At 35.3% G+C, this 18,217-nt stretch overlaps 1 long non-coding RNA gene across 1 annotated transcript in view; it reads left to right on the top strand.

Annotated features, from left to right (window-relative positions):
* Positions 1-1,524: 1,524 nt before the first annotated feature.
* The window catches only part of LOC111098668, a 58,326-nt gene continuing 41,633 nt past the window's right edge, over positions 1,525-18,217 (top strand). Inside the window, exons 1-2 of the long non-coding RNA XR_005369171.1 lie at positions 1,525-1,654; positions 2,747-2,780. This is a non-coding gene — a long non-coding RNA (uncharacterized LOC111098668). The remainder of the gene's footprint in view (positions 1,655-2,746; positions 2,781-18,217) is intronic.

Raw genomic sequence — 18,217 nt, 5'->3', positions numbered from 1 at the left:
AAAAATGAACTTATGTCAATACTAGGTTAAATTCTCTCTATTTCCCTTGTCCAAATCCAAACTCATATAGCCCAGTTAAGGTCCCACTCCAACCACATCGCCTTCCTACTCTGCCCAATAGATGTCTCCCTTCTTCTCACATATTATTATATTATCATTCATATCAGTGTGCAGGCCTTATATCACACACTCTCAATTTAATTAATTAAATTACTATCATAGCACGTTTATTCTCTATCTTATCGTCTTTTTAAGTTTTTATTTAAATTTCAGGTATTTCACATACAGTGTTAATATTAATTTCAGGGGGGTCATTTTTTTAGCATATAGTTTTCATACTAGAATATCTCCTTTAGATCTCTCAAAGGTAAACCTGGTCAAACATTAAGGTGGTGAAAACATTTTATTCAGTAACTACTGATGGTAGGGGAAAGAACTGAGCTCCATTCCAATTTGTGCAGAGGTGACTGGATGTTTTAAAGGGAGGATGAAGGAGTAGGAAAAGGGAGTGCTCAAGCAGTGCCAGGGGAGTGAAATATGACAAAAAGTAGGTAAGAGGGTCGGTCAGTGTAAATGCAATTAGGCCATCTGTATCTCCTAGCTAGCAATTATTGAAGTTGGGATTATATCCTCCCACAGAGACTGGGAGACAAAGGTCCTATCCTTCCCAAAGTTGACATTTCAAAGGGATGGCTTCATGTTCTTGAGGAAGACAATCCTAAATTGCAGGAAATAAGTATATATCTCAAAGGGATGGGGAGGGATTTACAATTGCCAGCTTTCTTTCTTTCTTTCTTTCTTTCTTTCTTTCTTTCTTTCTTTACTTTGGGGGGAAATGTTCTAAGAAGGTGGGGTCAGGGGCCTACTGAACAGTCAATTCTTTTGACAGCCTGGAGCTTTTTCAGGCAGGAACTTAGAAAGAGTGGGTAGTCCTAGGAATGTGGCCTTAGGCTGCCAAAAGTCAGGGCTGGTTTGGAACAGTCTCAGTGTAGGAATTTGAAGAAGTAGTTATGTCCTGAGAGTTCTTTTGTGTTTCCTAAATCCCATCCTGATAGTCCTTACACAATATTACTGGCACAGAGTAGGTTGTAAGTGAATGCTGAGCAAATTCATGTAAGTATTAATAGTCCTATAAAACAGCCAAATCCTTGATGGGATGAGCACTGGGTGTTATACTATATGTTGGCAAATTGAATTAAAAAAAAATTAACAAAAAAACACCAACCAGATCCCAATCTTTTTTTTTTTCTTTTTTGTTGGTATTACTGGCCTGTTCTGCTCATCACTGCACACTCAAGACCTAGTGCTAGGACTGCCTCATGCAGTTTATATACTGCACAGATATGTCTGGATGGGGGTGGGGGGGTAGGGTAACTTAAATCCAGCTTGTGCTTTACTTGCTGTGAGCCTTAACACCAGCATTCATAACCTCTAAATCACACAAATACATCATATGGGCCAGTGGCTCTCCTGTCAGTTACAATGTCTGGGTCACAGGATTCTAAATGATGCCAGGTGGAATGTTCTAACTTCTGGAGAGTTAAGATGAAAACAGTTTTAAACCAAATTTTTCAACAACGACCTTGATTTTTGCCTTGCTTAGCAACAAGTTTCATTTGCTAAGGTTCAGGTGTTTGAGCAGTAGAAAGTACAGGTGAGTCCATTATAAGGGTCTGTTTGATTTAGAGTCTACTAAAGGTCTTCAAGAGATTGGGTTTGTAGCCAGGGACCTCTCAAATATAGTCATTACTTTGGTAACCAGTGTCACAACCAACAAAGACATAGATTCCTCTCTAGGGAATTAACAGTCTTTTTGTTGATTTTGTGTTTTTTTGGATTAGGGAAGATTCATCTGTTTTAATTATCTTTTTATACCAGTTTATGCAGAGATACTTTCAAGTAGGGTCATGATTTTTTTCTTGAGCAATACTAATTTTCTTTTTTATGTTCATGGGTTGTTGTTTTTTTTCTTTAACTTTGAAAGGCTATACCTATTTTTCAACTCACTAGCTTGCCAGTGTTTGTTTCTTTCACATATTGACTTGTCCATTCCCATTAATCCATCCTCAATTTTTCTCTATCCAAAACAATCAGATCTCACACACACACATAAAAAAACTAAACATCATTTAATTATTTGCAGTGTTTATAAACTATACTTATATTAATTAGGAATAATTAATTTAAAAATGACAATGACAATAGAAAGTGATAAATTTGCTTGGATTAAGGAAATTGGTTTTTAAAGTTCTTCATGGTAGTGTAAAATATTTAATATCAGATAATAATACATTTTTATATATTCTTAGATCTTGAAAAGGATAAAACAGTTTGTATTACCCTCAACTTTACTAATACCTACCTTTTAGATTTGTGTAATTGACAGAACTGGCTTTTTTTCAGCTTTTGTCTGAAACCAAAATAGATTCAAATGTCTTCCATTAAGCATTAGAGAGCATTAAGCATTAAATTGTTGCCCACTTGTAAGAAGCAGAGATTCTTATTTGTCTGTTTCAAGACTCATCAGAGCACATTCTTCAGTTACCATGGAAACTATCTCCAGCTAAATTTGAGAGGGTCTCTGAACAGAACTGAAATGCCAACACTAATAGAAAGAGCCATGTTTTAATTCTTCTGGAAATTATTTGCCTTTTTTTGCAGGAGGGTGGGGGGGTCGGGGGGGAAGGGTGACTTGGATATTCATGATTCTGAAGATATACTTCAGTGGATTTTTTTTTTTTGATAGGGAAAGAAGAATAAAGAGGATTGGAAAACAAAAGGTGACAGAATTCACACTGATAAACAAATTATTTAGTTTTCAAAGTTGGGCCTTTTAGCTATGTTGGTTTTACTATCAATTTCATTAGTCATACTCAAAAGTGAATGTTATGATTCATATTAGTTTGTATTTACATGTTCTCAGATAAATAAGTGACAGTCTGTGAGATGCTTGTTTTCAGAAGTTATTTTATAAACTTTGTTATATAATATATTTACACTTTTAGTCACTATATTTAAAATATTGCAGAATGTCCAAGTTAAAGAGATAGTTACAATTTTGTTTTATTTGGTACAGTTATAGGTAATGTTACAATAAATTGAACATTTCTCCAGTAATAGAAATTCTTTTATAAAAGTTATTTTAACTTTTTTGAGTAATGTATAAACTAGGTACAATTATGACAACTATTTTCTTTTTACCCTCAATAGCAATATCTAAACTTTAGATGCTTGTTTATGTTTTCATAAACATATGCATTTGGAATTTATTTTTCATGATGGGAAAATTCAGAGATGTCAATGAATTGTGAAACAGAAGAGAAGGAATCTAGACATTTTCTAGAAGTTAATATAGCCCTCCGATTTTCCATTGAAGAAAACACTCCCCAGTGATTTCCTAACTTTTTCATGTCATACCTGTAGTGTGAACTCTGTTGGAACCTGAGGTTCTTAGTCTCCAATCCAGTGGTTGGCCTTTCCATGTGACTGACTTATTTTATAAATCACCTTTTGCTCACTCTTTCTTTCTTTCTTTCTTTCTTTCTTTCTTTCTTTCTTTCTTTCTTTCTTTCTTTCTTTCTTTCTTTCTTTCTTTCTTTCTTTCTTTCTTTCTTTCTTTCTTTCTTTTTCTTCTTTCTTTCTTTTGTTTAGAGGAGAGGGAGAGGGAAGAAGGAAAATCTTAAGCAGGCTCCATGCTCAGCCTGAAGCCCAAATGTGGGACTCAATCTCAGGACCTGGAGATTATGACCTGAGCCAAAATTGAGTCAGATGCTTAACAAACTGGGCCACCTAGGTACCCCTAAATCACTTTCTTCTTAGAGTTTCATTTCTTTGTTTATTTGAGGAGAGAGAGAAAGCAGAGCGAGTAAGAGAGAACATGAGGAGAGGGAGAAGCAGACTCCCCACTAATCAGGGAGCCGGATGTGGGGCTTGATCCCAGGACCCCAGGATCATGACCTGAGCCAAAAGCAGAAGTTTAACTGACTAAGCCATCCAGGTGCCCCAAATCATCTTTTTATTTGAAGACTCTCCAAATGGTAGTGTTATATATGTCTTTTAAACTAATTGAAAATCCCAAAGGTTTACTAGATTTTCTGGCCTTTCGGTCAAAAGTGAAATTTGCCTCCATAATTAGGCAATGCTTCAGTAAAAGAATGATAAACCCCTGAGTTTTCTGAATATGAGTGCTTTGGGAAACTTTGCTGTGGGTTGCACTAAATATTTTCAACAGAAACTATGTGGGAAACAATTAGAAGTTGAGGTTTGTCATGAAACATAAACGTGAATGGACATGGAAACACACATTCACTTCTTTGCTGGTGGGACCTGTCTCCATTTCAAGTGGTACACTGGGTATGATGTTTTAACCTCTCATGCTAATGCTTTTTTTGGCATGGCTAATTCAGAATTTACTATATATGCATACATCCTATTCCCATGGAATTAAACCCTGAAAATATTGTTTCTCCTGCTGAAACATAAAATGCTTTAATAAACCCTGATATAAAATAATCAAAAGTCAGAATATGGATATTATCGTCTTTAGGAAAAAATGCTAAATGTAGAGTTAGAAATCTACAATTCAAATTTTAACCGTATCACTTACTGGTTGTAAATTACAGATTCATTAAGAACCTGACAAGTGAACAGAAGCAGGAAAAGCAAGACATTTTCCCTGGGATAGGATATGTACTTCCATGACTATTTATTTGTAAAATGCTGACTGTGTTATGTAAAGGTCTAACAATTAGGGCCTTCTCATCATCAATACTGGCTACACCAGCCCAGACATTTTGATGATATTTCTTTATTTTGTCCCAGAAGCTACATCTAGGAGAGTAGCTTCTTTCTTTCTCTCTTTCTTTTGGAAACTTTATTCCTAGGTTGACTGAGTAGTCAAATACTTGGTGTTCATTAATTTGTCTAGATGGTTATTCAATAAAATTTAACATGGTAGTTATTTTGTTCCTGTTTTATGTATTTCAATTATTTAGTGTACGTTGATCCTGTGGTGATTGTATCACAAAAAGGGCAATTTATAGACTACTTGATAAGTAATAGTGTTAATTAGTTATATTAGTTCCCCCTGTATAATCTGCAGATTAAAATATATTTTTTTCCCTTGAGGATAACATTTGATAAAAAATGAGTAAATGTTGATTTTCATTAAGAAGTAGTTTTCTGGGGCACTTGGGTGACTCAGTGGTTGAGTGTCTGCCTTTGGCTCAGGTCATGATTCTGTGGTCCTGGAATCGAGTCCCACATCAGGTTCCCCACAGGGATCCTGCTTCTCCCTCTGCCTATGTCTCTGCCTCTCTCGATGTTTCTCATGAATAAATAAATAAAATATATTTTTAAAAAGAAGTGGTTTTCTTTTAAAGTGTAAAATGTTAAAAGCATTTTCTCTGCTTGAAAGCTTATGGTACATTCAATTTGTGCACCCATCACAAGGTCAAGCTGCTTAACTTTGCAGAAATTAAGCCACCTCTATTTCATCAGCATTTATGGTAGTAGCTCACAAACACTATCTTGAGCCACCTCATAATCATAAATACATGAGGGCATAAGAGGCAGCAGGGAAGAGGTGAACTCCCACCCTAAACCAATGAATCTGTGTATGATTTTTTTTCAGTGACCTGCTTTTTCTTTTTTTTTAAGATTTTATTTATTTATTTATTTTCATGAGAGGCACAGAGAGAGAGATAAAGGCAGAGACACAGGCAGAGGGAGAAGCAGGTTCCATGTAGGGAGTCTGCGTGGGACTTGATCCCTGGTCTCCAGGATCACGCTCTGGGCTGAAGGTGGCGCTAAACCACTAAGCCACCCAGGCTGCCCTTCAGTGACCTGTTTTAATGGGTTGAAGAATATATGGAGAAGGTCTCACCTGGGGAAGCAAAAGTAAATAACTTTGGATGATTTTATTATGGCATGACTCTCATACAAATGTAGACTGTGCATCAGAGATGTATTTGACTTATTAATTAAGGGTGCCAGTAGCACAATCAGAGAAATGTCTGATTTTAGGGCGAGGCAGGAAATAGAGAAGATGAGCCTGGAGTATCTTGTAATGCCAAATTGTTTGGAAGTGCTTAAAAAAAAGGAGGGGGGAAAGAATCATAGGAGCACATGAAACGGACACATAAGCAAACTGAAAAATTTATCAATGGTCAAAGCAGCAGCAATTAAAAAATAATATTGGATTATAAAACAAAGTATAAAATGAGTATCCAAAAGTCCATACTGATAGAATTAAGTGACTGAATAAATACCTAGAGCTGAAGAGACAAATTTCCATGCAGAGTTCCAAATAATTTGTGTAGGTACTCTGCTGTTAAGAAATGGGAACAAAATAACTCAAAGAATGTTTGAGATATATACACCCATAATATACGTTATACATATATATTACATATCTATGTGTGTATATCTATCTGTGCTGTTGTGTGTACATATATACAGAAAGAGAATGAGATTGAGATTGATTTATATTAAGTCAGTGAGGAAAAAAAGGCTTGCTGAAATAAGTATACTCAGTGAGAGACAGAACTGATTAGTATCCTACAGGGCAATAAAAACTACAATCTTTTGGGTTATTTTTCCTGCCAAAGAGAAATCATTTGCACCTCTACTGGAAAAAAAATCCATATGATTGACACATAATTCACAGAACCTGCATCTAATCAAACATAACTAGTAATTCAAACAAAGGTATATCTTCTAGAGAATTAGATAATCCTTGGGTGGTCGTGTTAGACAATGTTCTGATAGGATATTGAAAGGGCATCTAGTTATGCCTTTGTCCTATTTTGAATTGGTATAATTTTCTTTAGTGATACAAGTTTCTTCCCCTAATACCTAAAAGCTGCTTTCTGTAGTTCTAACAGCATCATGCTCTACTGAAAATCCCATTTTGAACTGAATTATCCCCATTTACCATCACAGAATATGAATTTCTGCCCAAACAGAAAAATAATTTTCTTTCTGGAATTTATCTGGGGTTGTACAGAATTTTAATATCAGGGAAGTTTTTGATCTTAATAAATTTTCCCCAAACAGAGACAAAGGAATTGGCTCTATATTTATATAAATATGGCAAACAGGCTCCAAATATATCCCTATGCCATGCTGAGAAATTTTGAAAAAAAGTGAAGAACTTTACTACATAATGACATTTATAAATATTTTCAATTAGTGACGTGCCTTGAGTCTTTTGTTTTGCTTATTTACTTTATTTTCTTTTTGCCTGGACTGCTACAATTTAGCCATTGTCAGAATAATTTGTACAATGCTATATCTGGTCCTTGTTTTGGGGTCACATTCAGCCCTCAAGATTCACAGTTATCACATATTGCACTGTACTTCAATTCTCTCACAAGGCACATCTTCCTTTTCAGAGCAAAAGTAATATATGTGAGATCTGAATTTTCAATGCAAGATTTGTTTGAACCTATCACGGGAAGAACTAATGTCCTTCACTTAATAAAGTTGAAAATCCAACTCCATAATATATTGTTTCTGGGAAGAATTTTTATTAAAAAATATTGCAATAGGAGGTTACTGAATAGCATATTGAAGGGTACATGTGGAAGTTTTCACCTGAGGGAGTGAAAGCAAATAACTCTGAATCATTTTATCAAAAGAATGCAGTTAACACTGCAAACCAAGGAAAGAATAATAAATCATAACTCAATACAATTGACCTTTAAACTGCAGAGTTTATGCATATAATCCCAAAGCATGTGGGCTTTCTAGACTTCAACATATACTCTAAAATATATGGACCTCATTTTATAGAACAGTTTTAGACTTATGGAAAAACTGAGATGATACTATAGAGTTCCCTTATGTCTCACACCATTTCCCTTCTTGACATCTTACATCAGTACGTTAGTCACAATAAATTAATATTGATATATTATTATGATTATGTAAAGTCTATATATTATTCATATTCTCTTAGTTTTAACCCAAACTCTCTTGTAGGATTTTTTCTCTAGGACACCATAGTATATTTAGTCATGTTTCCTTACATTCTTTTTGACTGTGGCAATTATTCAGACTCCCCTCATTTTTGAGGACCTGGACAGTTTTAAGGAGTGCTGGGTAGGTATTTTGTAGAAGTCTCTTCTGTTGGAATTTGTCTGATATTTTTCTCATCATTAGACTGGGGCTATGGATTTTTGGAAGGAAGACCATAAAGTGTGGTTTCCATTACTCTCTACCAATCTTACATACTATTAATAAGACTTATCACTGTTGACATTAACCTTGATCAATGGACTCAGATAGTGTTTCCCAGGTCTCTCTGCTATGAAGTTACTTTTCCCCTTCCTTTTGATACTACATTTTTTGGGAGCAAGTTGCTATGCACAATCCTCATTAAAATGGGGGCTATAACTCCATTTGACGGCAGAGTAAATCTACACAAATTATTTGGAACTCTGCATGGGAAATTTGTCTCTTCAGCTCTATGTATTTATTCAATCACTTAGTTCTATCAGCATAGAACTAATTATTTTATACTGTTCTATAATCCAATATTATTTTTTTTCAAATTGCTGCCACTTTGACCATTGGAAAATCTTTCAGCTTGCTTTTGTATCCATTTCATGTGTGCCTACAATTTTATTTTTTAGCACTTGCAACTTTTTGGCATTACAAGATGCTCGAGGCTCATCTTATTTATTTCCTGCCCCAGTTCTAAAATCAGACATTTCTCTAATAACTCCCTGAATGTGGATTGTATTTATGTATGCACTTGTTAAAATTCATCAGTTGTAGACTTAGCTTTTGTGTAGCTAACTGTATATACACTTCGTCTAAAAGCAAATCTGTGAACAAGGTTCTCATTAGTAGGCTTACTTTTCTCAGTGGTATGAATTAACAATTCGGAAATTAACTTCTGTGTATCCTAGATTTGTGCAAAGTGTGTAAAAGTATTGATGATAATGGAATCCAGATTTCTCACTGTTCAGGAACAGTCATAGAGGAACAAAAATATAGAAAGAAGAGAACCATATGTGACCTGTGGTATTGAATTGAAAATGAGATTTTTCTTATTTAAATGTAGAAATAGAAACATTAGATATAGAGATAAAAACAGATATAGGATATAGGTATAAATAGATAAATATTATTTCCCAGCTCTCTACAAAAAGGGACTAAAGGCAATAATATCAGTAGCAATGATCAGACCTACCATGCAGATCTTAATATCTAAATGCCATTCTTGACTAAAAACAACCAGGTTACCTCGGGAAAATGGAAGTAAGAAAGTGTTCAAAGAATCATGGAGCTAGCTATTTTAGAAGCATAAAGGAGAGCCTGAGTGGAAGTATGGATTGTAGTTCCTTGTCCTCACTGCCGCAGAGCAAAGGATGGGCAAGGGCATGAGTTAGGAATGACACTGTAGGGAGCATAGTTCCCAACAAATACTGGCTCTTTGGCAGTCTCAATAGGCTCATTCAGAAGGACATTTAGATCACAAATTCAAAAAATCCAAGTAAAAAACCAGAGACCACAGAATATATCCCAGTATACATGTAAAGAGGTTAGCAAAATTCAAGACAAAGAGAATGATAAGCAACGGAAAATTTCTCTTTAAAAACATATAAAAGCAGGTCTGAACTCTTCTTCATTTCTTTCTGTATACCTGACACAGAAATCTAGGAAGAAATTGTGTCACTTTTGTACATTTACAAAATTGATGAACTAAAAAAAACAAAAAAAAAACAAAAAAAACCCCTGACATTTAAAAAAATGAAAGCATGAAGTATGTAAAGATCTACAAACTCTTACAATGAAAGAGAGCAAAAAATGGTTCCTGAAAATCAAGAATTTGTGATATGGATTCATGGCCGACTCACAAAAGGAGGTGGTATTAGAAGATTTACAGACCTGATGAGGACCTTCTCCCATGTCATAACAAAAAGTCATCAAAAAGAAAAAAACTAACAAATGCTTTTCCATAGGCCACTATGTTAAAAACTAAAACAGTGAAAAGTACAAGAGAGAAGGTCGGTGTGTTTGACACCTAACAGGATGTTCTGTTTTACCTGTAAATTATTTTCTAATGTAGGAAATTTCTTACCAAGTCAACACTATTCTGTTTGAAGGCCTTTGAGTAAAAAGTTGAAATTTAATGAGGCATCTCCTATACATCAACAATTCAGTATACTCTTGAGTACACATGGAAATAAATTTAATAACAGGAAACAGTTACTAGCACTAATGAAAAAACAACATAATCTGAAGGTTAAAAAACAAAGAAGAAAGGACAACTGCAAGGGACTCATACTGGGTAATTCTGGGATGATTGTAGATCAAAATAAATTTGGTAATGGTTTACAGCAAATTTAATATAAGAATCTTGCAGATGTAAGTAACTAGGGGAGAATACAAAGTCTTTCTTATAATAGAATGTCCAATAAATGCAGAAGAAATGATTAAGTTAAAAATAATCAAGCAATGTTAAAATTAGTGAATGTAAAGGATCAGGACATTTTCATAGCCTCAGATTCTCTCTTCATAAATTACTTATTAATGACAAAGTAATGCACAATTACTTCAAAGTGTAGAAGCCTACAGACACCACCTTAACCAAGTGATCCAAACTAATGTCACATGGCTCCTTCTATCACGCACTGAAAATGACACAATATCACCTCTGTGACATTTCCTTCAAAAATGTATAACCTGCATATCATCATGAGAAAAGATCAGACAAAGTCACACTGAGACACATTTTGCAAAATAACTGTGCATACCTCTTCAAATTTTCAAGTCAAGAAAGATATAGAAAGACAGGAAATCTTTCAGACTAAAGAAAAACCAGAGATGTGATAACTAAAGCAATGCTATAAAGAACATTATTGAGGCATAGATAAATATGATAAGACTATGGTTCAACAACAGTGTATCAAAGTATAACTTCCCAATTTTAACTACCCAGTGGTTACAAGAAAATATCCTGGTTCTTAGGAAATGCACATACATAATATTCTCTAATATTTGAGAAAATAAACATATCTTTAACTTATTTCCAAGGTATTTCAGAAAAAAAAAGTATAATGTAGAATAGCAGTAGAAAAACACATTTGATATACATTTCACATATCATATACTAATACAAAATAATACAGATAATGGGCAAAATGTCAACAGTTGGTGAATTTGGGTCATGGGTATATGGAAGTTTCCTGGCCAACTCATCAACTTTTGTACAAGTTTGAAATTAAGTATTTTTTTTAATTTAAATATGTTAAAATGAAATTCTACCAAAAAAGTTGTAAAAAGTGCCGATTAATGAAAAGAGAGATAAATACAATAACCTCTACATACTCTAAAAAAATAATAGAAGGTAAACACAAATAAACAAATTTAAGAATGAGAAAGTAGACATAGACATAAGAGTATACTAAAAGGTGAAAAGAAAATACTAGCACAACTCTATTGCTAACTTTGAAAACAATTCTCTGAAAATTATAGACAAAATACTAAGTAACAACACAAATTGTACTCTTGAAGAATACTAAATGGCATGAGAAATATTTGTGATATATACATTTAAAAATACAGAACAGTTTGCAAATAGATTGACTCTAGCATTACAAAAATAGATATAAAATCAGAATTAGAATAATACATAAAAGACAATCTGACCAGAGATTATATAAATTGATCATGGGTATCTTCCTTTGGGGGACACTTTTGCATTTTCCAAAAGTTAGGAAATACTGTGTGTTACTTTTTCAAAAACTACAAAATTTTATGAAATATCTATGAAAACACACATTAGAAAAACATGTGCAATGGCTCTGGAAACTAAGGATTAGAATTTATCATATATCAGAATCTTGGAAGGATTTATACTAATTACAAGCAGATGTTAAAGTTTAAACAAGTCTAATCATAGCCAATGAATGCTTGACCTTTTGCCCTGGAACAATGCAATAGGGAATGGACCCAGTCCTCTGACAGGGAGAGGGTCAACAACACGGAAATTGGCTGGATACCATCTTCTCATTGCAGATATTTTCTAAGGGAGGAAATTCTCCCTGTACCTACCCCCTCATTAGCTCATTCTTTCTACATTTATTGAGAATATCTAAGAGACCTTGAAAATTATCAGAGTGGAAATTTTGCCTCCATAGCTCTGCTCTGTACCAAACTCTGTCAAAGACTAGCAATCCCAGCATCAGAAAAAGCAGAGAGTGACTTCAAGATGGGGACCTAGGTTGCTCCTAACTTTGCTCCCTGTCACAATGAACAATTTACTCAAGAACAGGATACCATTGAGAGAATCCTAGGACTTGGGGGTGAAGGTGAAGCACTCCTCTTGCATCTCAGAGACCAAGACAACCTGCATTAGAAGTGTAAGAAAAGTGACAAGACACTGACCACACTGTCCTTCCCCAAAACCAAAGCTGCGTTATGTAGAGAGGTCTCCCCTGAGCCTCCAGTTCCTCCAGTGTGAAAAGATAACCCAGGGGATAAATCAACCTTCCAGCATTGTGGGATATTTTGTGGGAGCCTCCTCTCTGCTCTTGCACCATGGGATCAAAGGACAATCAGTGGGGCTCAACCACAGGGAATCTGGCTATGACAAAGAAGAGGGGAAGAGCTTGGAACAATCAGCATATGTATCTTAACCGATTCATACCTGCAGTGCCCAAGTAGTAACCTTAACCAGCAGCTTGGTCATCCACAGAGCAAAGCACACTCTGACCAGGCAACTTGGTTGGGTACAGATCTGCCAGATTCAGATGCTCAAAGAGGTTTTACTGGCCTTAAAATCCAGTTTGGACACACCCTGGGAAGGAACTGAATCATAGCCCCTCCTTCTGTAGAGAGTATCTTCTGGTCCCATCTGAGGAAAAGGGCTGGTGACAACTCTGGAAGCTGTGCAGCCCAGTGGTGCTCAAGCCAATAAGTGGAGCACAACTGATTGCCCCCAAAGTAAAGTCCCCAGTACCGGGCATGGAATATTCTTGTGTCATGCAAAGGCTTGGTATTAATTCATTGCTGAAGACTGAAGATTGCTCCCAGTCCCTTCCAAGCAGACAGCCAGTTTGAGAGTAGCCTAGAGAAGCTCCTTTTCCTCCCACCCAGGCAAGGAGCTGAATCATAGCCCCACCCATGTGAAGCATATCTTCCAGCCCCATCTGACAAAGAGGGCTGGCAATAACTCCTGGAAGCTGTGTGGCCCAGGGGCACTCAAGCCAAGAAGTGGGTGGGCAGAGCCAGTAGTTTGCAGAACAATGCCGGTGGCCCTGTTTGGTCCAGGAACTTGGAGAGCAGGTTGGCTTCAGTTAAGACAACAAACAGAGAGCATTACTGGTTTTAGACCTGCATCTCCCTCTGTACCCAGGCAGAAAATCTAATTCATAGCCCTACTTATACTGAATATAGCCTTCAGCCTGTCTGACCAGGGAAGCTAACCAAAGCACTGGAGCAGCTGCATAGCCCATTCAATACTCCTATGTGTAGTTGCACTTTGACAGAGCACAACTTGTGGCTTCCCTTGTCTGTAGAGCAAGACTGGTGGCCTTACCTTACCAGGGAATTCAGTGACTACTCTGGCCTGATTTGGACCCCTAAACAATAATTTGTACAGGCTTCTGGGTCCTGTCCTGCTGCCTACTAGGGCAGAGAAGCTAATCCATAGCTCCTTCTACTACTGAATATCATACACAGTCCCAACTAATCCCACTAGTAAGCCTGATGAGAGAATTCAAGCAATTGTGAGGCCCATAGTACAGCCTCACTTGGGTAGAAAACCAAGCTACTTGTCCTATCCAACTATTCTCAGCCAGTGGCACACACACTCTCTATCCTCAGAGCTTGAACAGCTACCTCACTCCAAAATAGACCATAATAGAAGGGCCCATCTGCCCAAGGACATTACCAGTGGACATAACCAGAAACCCAAATTGAGCTGAATGGTGAAGAACTATCTCTATCAAAGCAAACCTATAAAGTCTGGAAAAGGAGCCTGATTTCTCAAATGAGCATATACTAATGTAAGAAATCAATGATCACGAAAAATCAAGTAGATATGATGCAACCAATGGAAACTAATAAAGCTCCAATAACTGGCCTTAAAGAAATGAAGACCTATGAATTGTCAGACAAAGAATTGAGAATAACTCTCTTATGGAAGTTTAATGAACTACAACCACCATCCTCCCACCCCCAACAAACAAACAAACAAAACCCCCAAAACCCACAGAGAGATAACTAAACAAAATTAGGAAAACAATGCATGAACAAAATGAGAAGTTCAACAAGGAAAGAACAGCCATTAAACAGAAACAAATCCTAGGGTTGAAAAGTGCAACTGACCTGCAGAATTCAATAGAGTTTCAAAAGCAGACTCAACCATGCAGAAGAAAGAATAAGTGACCCGGAAGATAAGACATTGGAAATTACCTGGTCAGAGGGGCAAAGTAAATAAATATATAAATAAAATAAACAAACAAATAAATAATGAAAAAGAGTAAAGTAAGTCTATGGGAATTACGGAACACAAAGAAAAAAGCAATATGCACTTTATGGGAATTCTAGACAGAGGAGAGAAAGAAAAATAAGCAGAAAGTATTATTTAAAGCAGTAACAGCTGAAAACTTCCCAAACCTGAGAAGGGAAATGGACATGCAGATCAACAAGGCCCAATGAATTCCAAATATATTGAACATGAATAAGGCCACAATGAGACACATTATAATTGTCAAAAGTCAAAGACAAAAAAAGAATTTTCATAGCAGCAAGATTTCTCAACAGAAACCTTTCCAGCCAAGAGAGAATGGGATTACATATTCAAAATATTGAAAGAAAATAACTATCAACCAATATTTCTATAGCTGGAGAACCCGTTCTTCAGAAATGATGAAGGGATAAGGACTTTCTTGGACAAACAAAAGCTAAGGGAGTTTATTACTACCAGGCCTGCCTTATAAAAAGTCCCAAAGGTAGTTCTTTGAGTGGTATTAGAAGAACATTAAGTGATATTGTAAAAGTATTAAAAGGTAGTATAAACCTCAAATCATGGTAAATATATAGTTAATTTCTGCAATTGGTGACAGTAGTGCATAATTCACTGACAACTATAGTTTGAAAGTTAAAAAGAAATGGTAAAGAGAGAAAAAGAGGTCATTATATAATGATAAAGGAGTCAATACATCAAAAAGATATATTTTAAATATTTATGTGCCCAACATTGGAGCACCTAAATATATAAAGTAAGAGCAGAGCTAAAACAGAGCTAGGTAAGAACAGAGCCAAAACAAGAAATAAATAATATAAGTAATACAATAATAATTAGAGAATTTAGTATCCCACCTTCAACAATGAATAAATCATCCAGGCAGAGAATCAGTAAAGAAGCAGTGGGTTTGAATAACACTATAGACTAAACAGACAAAGACATATACAGAACAGTCTATCCAACAAAAATAGTATACACCTTCTCCTCAAGCACACATGGAAGATTTTCTAGGATTGAGCATATATGTTAAGCCACAAAATAAGTGTAAGCAAATTCAAGAAGATTGACACCGGGTCAGTCCCGGTGGCCCAGCGGTTTAGCGCTACCTTCGGCCCGGGCTGTGGTCCTGGAGATCTGGGATCGAGTCCCACATGGGGCTTCCTGCATGGAGCCTGCTTCTTCCTCTGCTTGTGTCTCTGCCTCTCTCTATATATCTATCTATGTCTGTAATGAATAAATAAAAATCTTAACAAAAAGAAGATTGACATCATATCAAGTATCTTCTCTGCCCATAATGGCTTAAAACTAGAAATGAGAATAGAATAAGAATAGAATAAGAAAAGAACTAGAAAATTCACAGACACATAGAAATTAAACATTTCCTTGAACAACTAATGGAGGGTAGTCAAAGGTACAAACTTCTGGGTATAAGATAAATAAATACTATGGATAGAGTGTACAACATGATGACTATCATTATCATCACTGTGTAATATATAGAAAAGTTCCTAAAAGAGTAAATCCTAAGAATTCTTATCATGAGGAGAAAATATTTTTCCTATTTTCTTTTTTCCTTTTTCCTTTTTTATTTCTTTTCATTTTATTTTATCTGAATGAGAAGATGGATGTTAGTTGAATCCATAGTGGTAATAATTTCACAATATATGTGAATCAAACCATCATGCTGTATATACCTTAAATTTGTACAGTGATATATGTCAATTATTTCTCAATAAAACTGGAAAAGAAATTAAAGTTAGAGAAATTAGTCAAAAGCTAAAGTGCAGAGAATGATAGGAGAGTCAAGGCAGAACAATACAGTAATTATTTCATTTTGGCAGATCAATAGAGAACTTAGAGGTTTAAATATGATTGACTAAAACATTAAATTGAGCTATGTAATAGAATAATTTACCAAGGAAAAGAACTTTTAAAAAGATCAGTGTAAGAAACACATGGGAAGGGAAAACAAGTCTATAACATAATAAACTAAGGAGTAAATATAAAATAAGTTGAATAAAACAAAATCAAACTGAATGATTTGGTTAAATTCCTCCATTAAAAGATATATTTTCAGATTGGTTTATTTTTTTTTAAGATTTTATTTACTTATTCATGAGAGACACACAGAGAGGCAGACACATAGGCAGAGGGAGAAGCAGGCTTCCTGTGGGGAGCCCAATGTGGAACTAGATCCCAGGACTCCGGGGTCACCACCTGAGGCGAAGGCAGACGCTCAACCACTGAGCCACCCAGGTGCCCCTTAGATTGGTTTAACAAAGAAAATCTAGCTATATACTGACTACCAGAAACAAAAAAAAAATGATGAAAATAAAGAGATAGAGAAAGATCCATTAGGCAAAGATGAATTAAAAAATCAGACGGTGGGGGAGCCTAGCTGGTCATGAGTTTGAGCCCCACATTGGGTAGCAGCCTACTTAAAAAAAAATAAAATAAGATAAAAAAATTTTTTTTAAATTAGATGATTATATTAATATCAGATGTAGTAAAAGTAAAAGGTACTGACAGCCCGGGTGGCTCAGCAGTTTAGTGCGGTCTTTGGCCCAGGGCCTAATCGAGGATCGAGTCCCACATCGGGCTCCCTGAATGGAGCCTGCTTCTCCCTCTGCTTGTGTCTATGCCTCTCTCTGTGTGTTTCTCATGAATAAATAAATAAATCTTTAAAAAAAGGTACTTAACAAAAATGATATTTATAATGAAAAACAATATAATAGAAATTGATATGACATAACTAATATATTTACCAAATAAGTATATAGAAATTTGGAACAGAACAATCACCAACATATGTATATGGATATTTTTTATATTTATGATATTTTTTATCTAGCTATCTCTATCACTATACATATTTTATCATTACATTCATAGACAATTGTAAAATATCATCTGAAATTGGATAGATAAAAAGGTTAGAAAACTTTTAAATGAAGGAAGTAATGTGCTTTCAATAAAATGGAAAAAACTAAAATCAGTAACAAAGAAATAATATAAACTTAATTGCTTTATAATTGAAAACAGGCTTTAATATAGTCTCGAGAAGAAATATAAACTTTAAAATGAAGTGTAAGATCTTTAAGAGATTCATGGCAAACATAACATAATAGATAAAAACCTAAAAGAACACACAGCTAAAATTCTACTTGAATAAGTGCCTCAAGTAGAAGTTCTTGAAATTCATCTTGAAAACTGAGAAAAGATCAAGAAAGAAAACTAAAGTAACAACCAAAATCAGCAAACTCCAGCCTATGGATCAAATCTGGCTTGCTGCCTGTTTTGTAAATAGTTTCATTGGAACATAGCCACATTTATTTCTTTATGTATTCCCTCTGATTGCTTTATGCAACTGTGCCAGAACAGAGTAGTTGAAACAGAGGCCATAATGATCGCAAAATCTAAAATATCCACTACCTAGTCCTTGCTGTAAAAAAAAATCTGTTGATCCTAAAATAGACCATAAAGAAATAGCAAGATAATGATAGTTAAAAAAAAAAAAACACGGATGTAAAGCAAATAAATCAATTAATGAAATGAATAATACTCAGTAGAGTCATCTTTAGATAGATTGGTCAGGGAAAGCTAGTCTGAGGAGATATAGAGGTCTGTAGGAGGAGACTATGTTCAGCATGTGAAGGACTAGGGAGACAGCATTATTTTTATTTATTTATTTTTTTATTCATGAAAGAGAGAGAGTGAGAGAGGCAGAGACAT

Source organism: Canis lupus, chromosome 14 (genome assembly GCF_011100685.1).
Source record: "Canis lupus familiaris isolate Mischka breed German Shepherd chromosome 14, alternate assembly UU_Cfam_GSD_1.0, whole genome shotgun sequence".
NCBI classification, from domain to species: Eukaryota; Metazoa; Chordata; class Mammalia; order Carnivora; family Canidae; genus Canis; species Canis lupus.
Note: the sequence above shows the minus strand (reverse complement) of the source record. Positions and strands in the feature narration are given on the sequence as shown.